Here is a 13195-nt window from a genome sequence, read left to right as displayed (position 1 = left end):
CATGGCCACTTTCCTCACATTATAGTTTCTACTGCAGCAAGCTTCAATATAGCTCATCTACCTTGCGCTTCTGCATATATACATTCACTACACATCTGGTTACTTATCGTTTTAGGGTATATGATTTCTTCATCTCTGCATACATGTTCCTCTTGTTGCTTCAGTTACATTATCATTTATTAAGTATGTATATATCGTTTCTGTACGTCTTAGTATCTTCTCTTCATGAGGTCACTTTCCTCTGGTCTGATTTCATTTACAGCTCTTCTATGTCCAATGGTGTATGCCGACATTCTTCCACCACATCAGGGCAAGGGTACATTCGATACAGTTGTCTGAGTGCATAACGTCTCTCATATCTTCGATGCGGTATTGGGATAGTACTTGGTGTCATGCACAGAGTCTTTCTGCTATTCTTCCAGTATAATGGAGGTGAGGGGGTGGGCACAAGAGATGTCACCATCTGCTTCTCTACACTTATACATGGCAGTACAAACTGGCATATGAAAGCTACTCTTGGTGATTGTTTCTCAGAGACGTTTTTATACATGCTGAAAACCCACAGTCTCTTTTAAGAGCAGACAACATATATACATATTTAAAAATAGTTAACACAACAGTTTGAACTTCTAAAATGGAATATAGATTCTGAATCGAGTTCCAAACATCATCTTTACAACCACAACTATTATTCTTATGTGATAAGCACACACCCACAATGTGTGAAATTGTTCCTTTCTTTTTCTTATCTTTACCGCTCATCACAAATCTAGATCTCATACCCTTACATCCTTCTTACTCGCCCCAGTACTTTGTTAGATATCGAGGTCAATATAGAAACAAAATCAAATAATCTAACATTATGGATAGTGTGCTTACACACAACTAAATAATGTGAAATTATTACAATGTTCACTCCCTTTATTACTCACTTCTCACTAATCTAGATCTACAGTGTGGACACCCCTTATCAAAACTTGAAATAATACAAAATAGTGCAGATCCCTCTCTGTCCACACTGCACTTTTCTCAAAACTGACACCACTCATCTTTTGACGCCTTCCACATCCTCCCTTCAACCAAATGAAAGATAATATCGTAAAAGCAACTTTACCATCACTGCACAAATATAACCTTCCAGAACCGTGCAGAGGAATACACTGAATCACGATCCAACCCATTAGGTCACATGAACACCTTCTCCAATCAAAACAAAGCACAATGTAAACAGGCCATGGCTGTCATCTCACTCACGTGGTGCAATTTCTTTTCAAAATGAAACCCTAAAAAAGGTTAGCAACTTAAAAGAAAAGTCCCAATTCACAGAATACCCCTATACAATACCTACCCAAACATTGCAAGTTAATGTAGGTATCGAACCATGCATTTTTATTTTCTTAGAAAAATTCAGGGTTTGCTTCCTAAATTATGTTAAACTACCGCCTAACTAGCCCTTACTGTGCTTACTACATATCAACATTATATCATTGTAAAGTTGTTCCTCTTTTCTTCTGTCATTGGCCCCAAATTGAGATCTGTAAACTCGATATCTGCAAAACAAGTCATGTGATACCCCTCTCCAATCAAAACAAAGCACAATCTAAACAGGCATCTCAATGACACATTGAATCTAAAATAAGTATCAAACCATAATAGAAACATCCCAGAGTAGAACATAACCCCATACCCTACCTCCCATACATGTTGAGTTAATTAAGTAATCAAACCAGGTATTTTTATTTTTGAATTAATAATCATGTTTTGCTTCTTAAATGATCTGAAAGTATTTCTTTTCACATAACTAGCACTTAAATTGCTTATTACATCTCAGTATTATAAAGTTTGCCATTCAAAACAAATCAAGATCTTGGAAAAACACACACAAAAACGACACTATCCACAAGCCCCAAACTTTAAAAACTCATCCCTTCTTACCCTGCCCACATGTTCCCTACCCTAAAATATACCCTTCTTAAACTCCTTATTACATTTTAGGGCAGTTTCCAAAAACAAATTGAGAGCTTGAATCTCGAATTGAGCAATGGTGGAGTTTTAGAAATTAGAAGCCTTGGGACTAGTAATGTGTCATGGCCGATATAACTAACTGTTCAGGTACAGGGCCACCCTGCTAAATGCCCAATAAAAAAATAAAAATAAATACTGGATGGATTTATGCCAAACCAAAAAAAGGATTTCCTTTGATAGCTTTGTGCACGACTTGTTTCTAATTTAGTGCAAATCCGTCTCGCAGTTTGGTATGTGCGTTTGAACAAACATTTGATATTTTTCCTATGGGAAAATGAATGGAAACGTGAAAAATACCCTTCATATTTTTTTTACCGTAAAATGGATTTGCATGATTATGTCCACTTTTGAGGTCCACAAATGATGTTTGTAAAATATTGTGCTGATCTGTCCTAAGGCTCAAAGTTTATTAGACATACAATGTTCACATTTCCTATGGATGATAGGTTTCACCTTAACTAGAGGGTGACTAGGGTGACAAGCGTTGCCCTATAATATATATTATGTCATAGTTAAGGTTAAGATGAAGTTTCTATGGAGTTTAAGAAAATAACTTTTCTTAATAACTTTTGAACTCTTGAGTGAAGAGATTTGGCAACATTACACAGTAAAATGCAGGAAAATGTTTAAAATGTTTCATGAACGTCTTCATGGTTTACAAAATAGTAACTCTGATCGAGCTTTGAACAGCTTTTAACATGGCGTTTTCCCATAGCGAGAAAAAATAATTTCGGCCCAAATATCTTGAAAGAAAATGTTGGAAGTCAACTTGCCCAATTTTGAGATATTAACGTTTTAAGATGTATCTATATTTTGCTCATGCCCAGAATGAATGCACATCTTTCATACGAACTGTAATACTTGGCGTATGTACATACATTATACACTTTACATCAGAAAACTAACACCAAACAAGGCCTGGCTTTGATGTTAGTTTTCAGGAGATGTAATGAACAGGCATTTTTAATACGAACTGTACAAACAGGTGTATGAGTTTCACAGTTCATACATTACATCATTACATCGCCTGAAAACTCACATTAAAGTCAAGGCGAACTTTGATGTCAGTTTTCAGATGTAATTAATGTGCACAAAGTGTACAAAGAGGAATATGAGTTTTACAATTTAAATCTCCTAAAAACTCACATGAAAGTTAGGGTTTACGTCATTTTTCAGGAGATGTATATTGCCTATGAAGTCCAAATTGTAAAAGTCATATAGTACATACTGAAAATGCACATCAAGGTTAGACTTAACTTTTATGTGAGCTTTCATATCTATGTATGTCCGAAACATGCTCCTAGGAGATGCGCACATTATGGCACAGGCACCTATGACATGCACACCTTTGACACATGCTCCTGTGACATGCACTCCTATGCCATGCACTTCTATGACATGCACTCCTATGACACATGCTGCGATGACATGTGCTCCTACAACACAAACTTTAAGGACACATGCTCCTATAACATTCACACCTATGACAAATTCTCCTACGACATGCGTACCTACAACAGGTGCACTTATGACACACGTTCCTGCAACACACACTCCTATGACATGCTGTACTATGGCACACTCCTTTGACATGCAATTCTACATCATGTTCCTGTGTCACACATCCCTACAGTGCATGCTCCCATGGCATGCGCTCTTACAACACATCCTCTTACAACACATGCTCTTAAAGCACACGCACTTAGGACATGCACAACTGTGACACACGCAACTCTGACATGGGCACCTGTGATACACACACCTAGGACACAGGCACCTACGACATGCAACGCATGCCCCTACGACATGCTCTCCTATGGCACATGCTTTTATAGCACATGCTCTTATGACACACACACCTATGACACACATGCCTATGACATGCACACTTATGATGTGCACACCTACAACACATCCACTTACCGCACATGCTTCTAGGGCATGTGTACTTGTGACATGTGCACCTATGACACACTCTTACATTGTTATGACACACCATGCTCCTAACAAACATGCTCCAACTACAAACAGTGTTACTACACATGCTCCTAAGGCACACTCTCCTAAGGCACTGCTATTGCAAATGCTCCCATAACACCTGCTCCTAAGATACATGCTACTATGACATACAGACCAACCACAAATACACCTATGACACGGGCAAGCTACAAGGGATATGAGTTTCAAATACCTTACACCATTACATCTCCTGAAAACTCACATGAAATTAAGAGCTGACTTTGATGTCAGCTTTCAGGAGATGTAATTATTCTCCACAAACTGTGTACAGAGAGGCGTATTATGAGTTGTACAGTTTGTACATTACACAATTTACATCTCCTGAAAACTCACATCAAGGTCAGGGCTGACTTTGATGTCAGTTTTCTGGAGATGTAATGAACAGACATCTTTAATACAAATTCTAAAAAGAGGCATATGAATTTCACAGTTCATGCATTACACCATTGCAGCTCCTGAAAACTGACATAAAAGTCAAGGCTGAATTTGATGTCAGTTTTCAAATGTAATTAATGTTCCCAAACTGTACAAAGAGGTCTGTTAGCTTTACAGTTTGTGCAGTATGCAGTTTAAATCTCCTAGAAACTCACATGAAAGCCAGGCCTGATTTGGATGTCTGTTTTTTAGGAGATGTACATTACACAGGTTGAAAACACACACCATAGATGTAACTTTAATTTGAGCTTTCATATGCAGAGAGGCATGCAACTATGTTGCATGCTACTACAACACTTTCTCTTACAACATATGCTCATATGACACATGACCCTATGACATATGCTCCTATAACATGTGCTCCTGCATCACACCATCTTACGACATGCTCTTACGACATCCACTCCTATGACATGCACTCTATGACATGTGCTCCTGCAGCACACCCTGGTACGATAAACTCCTACAGCACATGCTCATATGACACGCACACCTACAACACATGCTCATTTGATGCAGGCACATATGACACAGGCTCCTTCAACAAATGCTCCTACGACAGGCACTCCTACAACAGGTGCTCATACGAGTGCTCTCCTACGACAGACGCTACTACAACACTTTGCTCTATGACACAAGCACCTATGACACAGGTACCTATGACGCTCCCTCCTATGACATGTGCTCCTTCAACACACACTCTCACGACACCTGCTTCAATGACACACACATCTATGACATGTGCTCATTTGACACAGAAACATATGACACGCACACCTACGACACATGCTCATTTGATGCAGGCACATATGACACAGGCTCCTTCAACAAATGCTCCTACGACAGGCACTCCTACAACAGGTGCTCATACGAGTGCTCTCCTACGACACACGCTACTACAACACTTTGCTCTATGACACAAGCACCTATGACACAGGCACCTATGACACGCACTCCTATGACATGTGCTCCTATGACATGTGCTCCTGCAGCAGACCCTGTTATTATACACTCTACAACGCGTGCTCCAATGACACACACATCTATGACATGTGCTCATTTGACACAGAAACATATGACACAGGCTCCTATGACAGATGCTCCTCAGACAGGCATGCCTAGAACATGCGCTTCTACAATCTGCTCTCCTACAACATGCACTACTATTACACATACACTATGACACAAGCTCCCATGAGACTCACAATTATGACACGCCCACCTATGACACAAGCACTTATGACACAGGCTATGACACTCACTCCTACGACTTGTGCTCCTTGAACACACCCTTTTATGACACACCCTTACGACACCCACTCCTACAACATACACTCCTATGACATGTGCTCCTGTGACGTGCTCCTACAGCACACCTTTTTACAATACACTCCTTCAACAGGTGCTTCTATGACACACACACACCTATGACACATGCTCACATGACACAGGCTCATCTGTCAGCCTCTAGAGGCTGTTCGGCTTGTGGTTCCCGGCTTCCCTCCTCCTCCTCCTCATCTGATAGACAGAAGTCTGTGTCAATGGGTACCAGAGGTCTCCGGGCTTGGTAATCCTTCTTGTTTTTTGTTTGACCACTTGATCTCCCTCGAGAGGAAGCCACAGTGAAGGCTATTAATAAGCACAACCTGTGACTCCTCCACCGAGAGGGACTGAACTGGGGAAAAAGCCAGGAATGGCACAACAAACCCCAATTAATGCTGTTTCACTTAAATCCGACTAACAAAGACGTCAGATGGTAGGTGGGCTCCGCAGGCTTCCGGAATCAAGTTTGAGGTAAGCAGCAGCAAACAAAGCAGCATGATAAGAACCACGCTCGGAAAGGTACGGCAGTACCAGGACTAAAGTAGGTAGGCTACAAATAACGACGAGGAGGGAGACAGAGTAAGAGAAAGATACATGGCGGCGCACCAGAACAGAAGCGCCAGACGCGCAGAGAGCTGAAGAACGGAGAGAGAGAAGGAATGAAAGAGACTTTCCGAAAGAGTGGAAACGGAAACGGAATGGGAAAGCAAAAATAAACTAGCGTTGTGCAATGAAAAGGAATGCAAGCAGCACGGCTGACCGTAACGGGTTGCAACGCGCTGAACAAGGGTGAGGGTGTGGCTAATAAGCACAACAATGCAGCGAGGAAAATCACTAGATGGCTACCCCCTGAATGTGCAAACGTGATGGGAACATTAATGGCCGCCTAGTTGGTTACGAGGCAACAGGCGCCAAGGAGCGCAGCACATGACATCATCTGACAGAGGCACATATGACACAGGCTCCTATAACAGATGTTTCTACAACAGGCACTCCTACAACAGGCACTCCTACGATGTGCGCTGCAATGACACACACTATTATGACATATGCTCCTACGATACGCACAACTACGACACATGCACCTATGACACGGGCACATATGACACAATCTCCTAAACCACACACTCAGACAACACACATGCCTATGATACACACCACACACACTCTTATCACGCATGCTCTTACAACACACACTTATGACACACTTACCCCACTTACTCTTATACTATTACAACAAACACTTAGACATTTCAGACATGTACACTATGTGAAGGCTTCATGGAGTAAGACACAGATAACAGATTCAAATTTAGTTCCAACAATTGTATTTAACTTAAAATGGAGGAGGGGTTAGGGCCTAACTTGCCCTATGCTAAGATGGGATTTCCCTACCTAAAGAAAACCAAGGATAGTCTGTGTCAGGATGTCCAAATCAAATGTCTGTCTCTGTCCAAAACCTATCCTTGCCCCCACAACTAACTGTATACAAAGTGTACGGATGTCAGCATCAAAGGAATAGTGTTCCAAAAGAAGGTTCAGATCTCCTTCCAGCTCTTGGCTTCGGATTAGCTTCACCTTCCCCATGTGCAACACAGTTCATAAAGTATGTGGGTTCCCTTCCACAAGGTCAACCCAATTCACAGAGTCACAATTTTCCCTTCCCAAAGTTCAACACAATTGACAAAAAAGTTTTGGTGTTCCCTTCCCCAAGAATTCAACTCTTCCAGTTTAAAAAAGAAAATAACAGTTCCTTGGGACACTTCCCAGTTCCTTTAACATTAGTATCTTATACCAGTTCACTTAGACAGTTCTGTTTCTTAACTTCAACTTCCTACTTCGAGCTGTTACAAAGCAAACCTCTTTAAGCATGCTTTCACTGGCTTCTTTCATCTAGGGCATTTGGTCTAGGTGCAACTGATACCCCTTTGTACTGTTTCCATCAACAGTTAAGCAGTTTGTTATCCTTTTCTGTATTCCTATGGCTCTTTACAACACAGGTTTCCTCTTAGACTGCAATTCCTGGGCCTCTCTTGGCTTTGGGCCTCTACTTAGTTTCTCAATTTCGCACCTCCTGGGCATTCCCTCAACTTAGGCCATACTTGTTTCATACATCGCATTCCTTAATTCCTGTCTCATACAATACTTGGCCTTCATTCGATTTATGAGCATTCACTGGGCTTTGTATTCTGTGTGGGATTCAAAAGTGCTTTCAATCAGTTTTAGTTCACCCAGTATCTTAAAAGTACTTGTTCTGGCATGCAAAAGTACTTTTAGTTACTTTCAGTTCATTCGACATTCACAAAGGACTTTGTTATGCTTTACCGGAGCACCCTGCATGAGTGTGTAACTGCTTTAAACTACCCGTTTGCACATGGCAGCATCGTTCTCTTTAGCATCTCTCGCAATGTTCTTCGCCAGGCTTCTTCGGCTCCCCATCATCCTCGGACTCTGCCTCTCCTTCGCCGCCTGCGCAGAGAGCACCGCTCACTCTCCTGGCCTCCTGTGATGATGACTGGGTTCAATGGGAGTTCCACGGCTTCCATGTAGCAGGCCCGCTGCAGAGGATAACAGGACCTCCGAACCCTTGCAGAGCCGACCGCAGCTTTTGCGTCTCCTTTTGCACAACACTGATCCCGACATCTGGCTCTCTAGCTTCCTTTCCTCCAGCCCATTTCTCCTCTCCAAAAGCGGCGATCATTTTTATATCCATCAGGTTTGCTAATTTACCCCAGGTGTGGGTCATTGGGTTCCATTGCCTCACTATGGAGAACTCCATTAGGCGGACATGCCAGTTTTTCCATTGGTATGCCTCGATAGCCCTAGTCTTCATCTCATTTCCAGAGTGATGTTTGGAACTGTTAGATTTAATAAAGGGAGCCTTCATAACTCTGTCTTGTCTCTGATATGTGTGTGTACCAGTAAAATGTGGATGGGTCCTCCTAGTTGGTCTCTTTCTTGCCCCAGTACTAATGTGGTGTTTCCATGGGACAGTTTGGACGGATGAAAGGTGAAAGTGTTTACAGTACCCTAGAAAGGTCTTAGGGATAGAGGGCTCATTGTGAAAATGGAAAGGGGATATCATGTCTCAGCTAAGGACATCCTCTCCCCACTCCCCAAGTTCCCTCCACCCAAGTGATCCTCCATCAAATATCAAACCCAAGGGTCGGGATCCAAAAGTGATGGCCTTTCCCTGGCCACCTGAGAGGAGGATCCCAGTGTAAAAGAACTGAGGACACCCTCATGTTCCTCAGAGCTACTATACGTACGAAAACCTTTGTGTACATAATAAATGTAAAAATAAAGCATAAGGCTCATGTGCCACACACTAAAAAAATTGTACAGTAAATGCTCATCCTACTGTTGAAGAGGTCTTTTTTCAGCCATAACTCAATGAAAGCCATTTAGAGGAAACAAAAGCTTTTATTTTTTTCAGCCAGCTGGGAGAATTCCTCATGTCACAGATGATTAAGTAACATGGAAAGACTCTGAGTTTGTCCATTTAGAACACACTTTTATAGAAAACAAAGCATTGCACAATAATGTAATTACCTCATATTATGCTAATTAGGATGACTGGTTGCTTTTCACATTTACTGAATCTCAAGGCATATATGATGCAACTTTAAAACTAGAAAAAAGCAGTCCTGGGATGACGCATGCTCCAGACAGCCTACCAAGGACACAGATTAGCTGTCTGGTTTCTTATTGGCTACTTTTCTCCACCTTATCTTTTTCTGACTTTATGGCAGTTTCATTCGTCAGCATCACTGTTAAAAATAATATATTGTACTATTTGATTCTGCTAGGTCATGCACCTGGCTTGCCCAGGCTCCAGCCTGTAATCTTGGCTTGAGCTGCTGGCTACTCTCTGCTTCCACACAGCCCTATATTTTCTGTGTTTTCAGTACCTTTACATTTATCTAAGTCTTAAGACCTGTAGCCATTTTTAATACATGCTGTGGAGTTCATTTTGAAAGGAATAGATTATTTTGCTATTGTTATGGGCTTTATCCTGATATGTCTATCTAATGTCTATTGAGTGTGAGTAATATTTCGTATGTCAGGGAGCTATATTCTGTGTTTTCCTAAATGAATGTGGATCTGGATTCCGAGCCTCCAGAGGCATGGAAACTGCTCTTCGGAACACCCGTGAGGAACTTCTTGCATCTCCTGACTCCAACTCTCCAGCTGTTCTAATCCTACTTGATCTCTCCTCTGCATTTGATACGGTCAACCATTCCAACCTCATAAAATGGTCCACTACACCCTAGGTAGCTCGGAGCGGGCACTGGTCTGGCTGACCTGCTTCCTCAATGAACGTCCATCCCTGGGTGTTCTAGGCTCTTTCTCCTCCCCCACCTCTTTCTCCACCTGCGGCGTCCTCAGGGCTCCAACCTTTCTCCCTGGCTCTTTAACACCTAGCCTGCTCTGCTTGCACACCTCATTTCTACCTTCTTCCCCAACTTCCAGTGTTATGCAGATGTCACACAACTCTCCTTCAAACTTCCCTCTAATCCCCTCCTTACTTCTTCCATCATTCCTGACTGCCTATCTGTCATCCAGTCCGGGTGTACTTCCAACACTCTCTGCCTCAATGCAAGCAAGACGGAGATCCTTCCTATTGGGACTCCTGCTCCCTCTTTCTTCCCTTCATTCTGGCCATCTTCTATGGGCTCTCCCCCTTCTTGTTCATCTGAAGCCAGAAAGCTTGGAGTCATCTTCAACTCCACTCTTGCCTTCCCCACTCACATTCAGGACCTTGCCAAGAAGGCCCACTTTCAACTCCACCTCCTCAAAGGAATTCTTCCTTTCCTCACTTTCCCATGGAAGCTCAATGTCTCTAGAACTCTGGTTCTCTCTAGGCTAGACTACTGCAATAGTCTTTTCCTTAATCCACCCTCTTCTTCTCTACGACCCCTCCAGCTAATCCAGAACAGGGCTGAAGACTTTTCCTTGGCCTCAAGCCCAGGGACCACATCTCTCCAGCCCTAAAATCTCTCTACTGGCTCCCGGTTGCTGCAAGGATCAAATTCAAATCCCTCTGAATCATCCATAAGGCTGTCTGGGGCCGGGGAACACTCTATCTACAATTGGCTCTCACTAAATACTGTCCTCCAGATTTTTACGTTCCTCCTGCACCAACTCTCTGTGTGACAAGCGCTTTGCTAACAGCAAGCTGGTTGCCGATCGCCTTCCTCAGCAGGCTCCCTCCTGTGGAACAGCTTCCCCATTCCTCTTCATCTTCATCTTGAGCCAGATCTCCTCAAATTCTGGTAGCTCCTCAGGACCTTCCTTTCACCTCCTCCTTCCCTTCCTCTGCTAAACCCCATTGTTGCTGAGATTGGTGACCAGGGGATTATACCATTACTGCGCCCCCATCACTGCGATCTCTGAAAATGTCAACTTTTTTTTTTATTTTGACCCCCTTTACACCACATATATATGTGGGGGTAATTACATATAATGCAAGTAGGAGGTGTTGCGGGGGGGGGAGTTTCCCACTATTGGTATGTGGTGTAAAGGGGGTCAAAAAAGTTTTTAAATTCTGCAATTACGGGGTCGCAGTGATGTGGGTCGCAATAATCATATAGATCCACCAGGGCCCTTATGTGCCCTCCTGTGCCCTGGCCTCCCACAGTCAATCGCCTTCAGCCCCTACCCGCTCCCAGCACTTGCTTTGGCACCCACTGACCTATGCCTTCACAGGCCTGAAATTAATTATGTATTTGTAGCTGACAACTCTCACGAAGTCACTTAACAGTTGCTTACTCCCTAGCGCTTTCCTTTGGTACACCTAGCACCTGCCCGCACTTGCTCATCCCTTTTCTCTCTCTGCACTTGCAAGTTCTGAATGCTAACAAGGCCTCGTAGGTTCTCCTCTATCTCTCATTGTTAGATTTGCTTTATTTTCCATGTTCCCTCCCTGCTGCCCTGCGGGTGCTTTGAAAGAAAATGTTCTTGATGTATAAGCGCCTTACAAATGCACAATAAATAAATAAATAAATGTGTGCCATGTAATATTTTCCATATCTCTTAAATAAATGTGTACATATATACCGCTTTCACCTATTCTCTGCCACCTTCAATTTACTTTGTACCTGTATCCAAATGTACCTGTTTGGGATAAGGGCAGTATGGCTGCCCCAATGGCCAATATTTCTAAGTTTTACAATGTTTAGACTGGAGGACGGGGCATGGACCCTAAATGACATATCCACCTGTCTTTCACCTGAGGGAGAGTCTACTAATTTTCATTACATAGACTCACACACTGTACACATTACTCCCCACAAATAAACACTGAATGTATAGATACAACAAGATAAACAAAAGAATCAACTTGTGCAGCACTTGAAAATTAGTTAATGAATCATATGTTTCTCAAATATAATTGGCTGGGGGGAACCTACTGCAAGGACACCGAAGGAGGAGGTGTAGCCCACACCTCATACGCCGACTAGTAGGGATATCTTGCACTGTTTGTGCTAATCAATAGTTACAGAGATTGCGATAAATGTAGAGTGAATAAGATTTAATTAACGGATGATTGAATTAGCCGAAACATGTTTCAACCCTCACAGGTATTTCTCAAGGTGAGGACTTAGTCAAGGTGCCCAGTATGATATGTGTGTGTCGTTCACTGTGAAAGAATGTTCTTGCACACTTTCTTCTAAGGGGAAGGTCAATCGAACTACATTTGTATATTTCACTTTAAGATATATGTTCACTTATTGTGCCAAAATTCATGGGTGCCAGCTTTTGATTTTTGCTATGAGGCAAATGTACATGGGCATATGTTATTCTTGCAGCGAGTCATTTTTTTCCCTTCTCCGGCTGCTTAAATGTGGTTGCATTTGCACATTCTCAAGGCCTGCAATCTTTTATACCTAACAATATCACTGTGAAAACAGGTCAAAATCAGTTTGTGATTGGTGAATGTCTTCGAGCAATGGGTTGCAAGTGTTTCTAAAATATAGAGTGGTTGTTCCCACCAGTATGGCCGAAGGGCATGGCTAGTGGTTTGGTAGTGTTCTAAAATGGACAGTGGGCATGGCTGAAGGCCATGCATACCGACCAGGACGCACGGTCATCAGTAGTGGTCTGGTAGTGTTTTAAAATGGACAGCGGGCACGGCCGAAGGCTATTTCCACTGGCACTGACCAAAGGTTGTGGATAGTGGTCTGGTAGTATTCTAAAATATACAGTGAACATGGCCATAGGCTGTGGCCACTGGCCATGTGCAGGAGCAAATCTATTGATTAACAAAATCCTTGAAATTCAAGGCAAAATCTTTAGTTGCATGGATGTTAAGGTGAGCAATACATTTTAACAAATGCTTTCAAATTCAAGGAAAAACTTTAGTTGCAGGGACGTTGATGTGAGAACTTAA

The sequence above is a fragment of the Ambystoma mexicanum genome, chromosome 7p (assembly GCF_040938575.1).
Source record: "Ambystoma mexicanum isolate Mex_15411 chromosome 7p, UKY_AmexF1_1, whole genome shotgun sequence".
NCBI lineage: Eukaryota > Metazoa > Chordata > Amphibia > Caudata > Ambystomatidae > Ambystoma > Ambystoma mexicanum.
The sequence above is the reverse complement of the archived record's forward strand: the minus strand, read 5'-3'. Positions refer to the sequence as shown.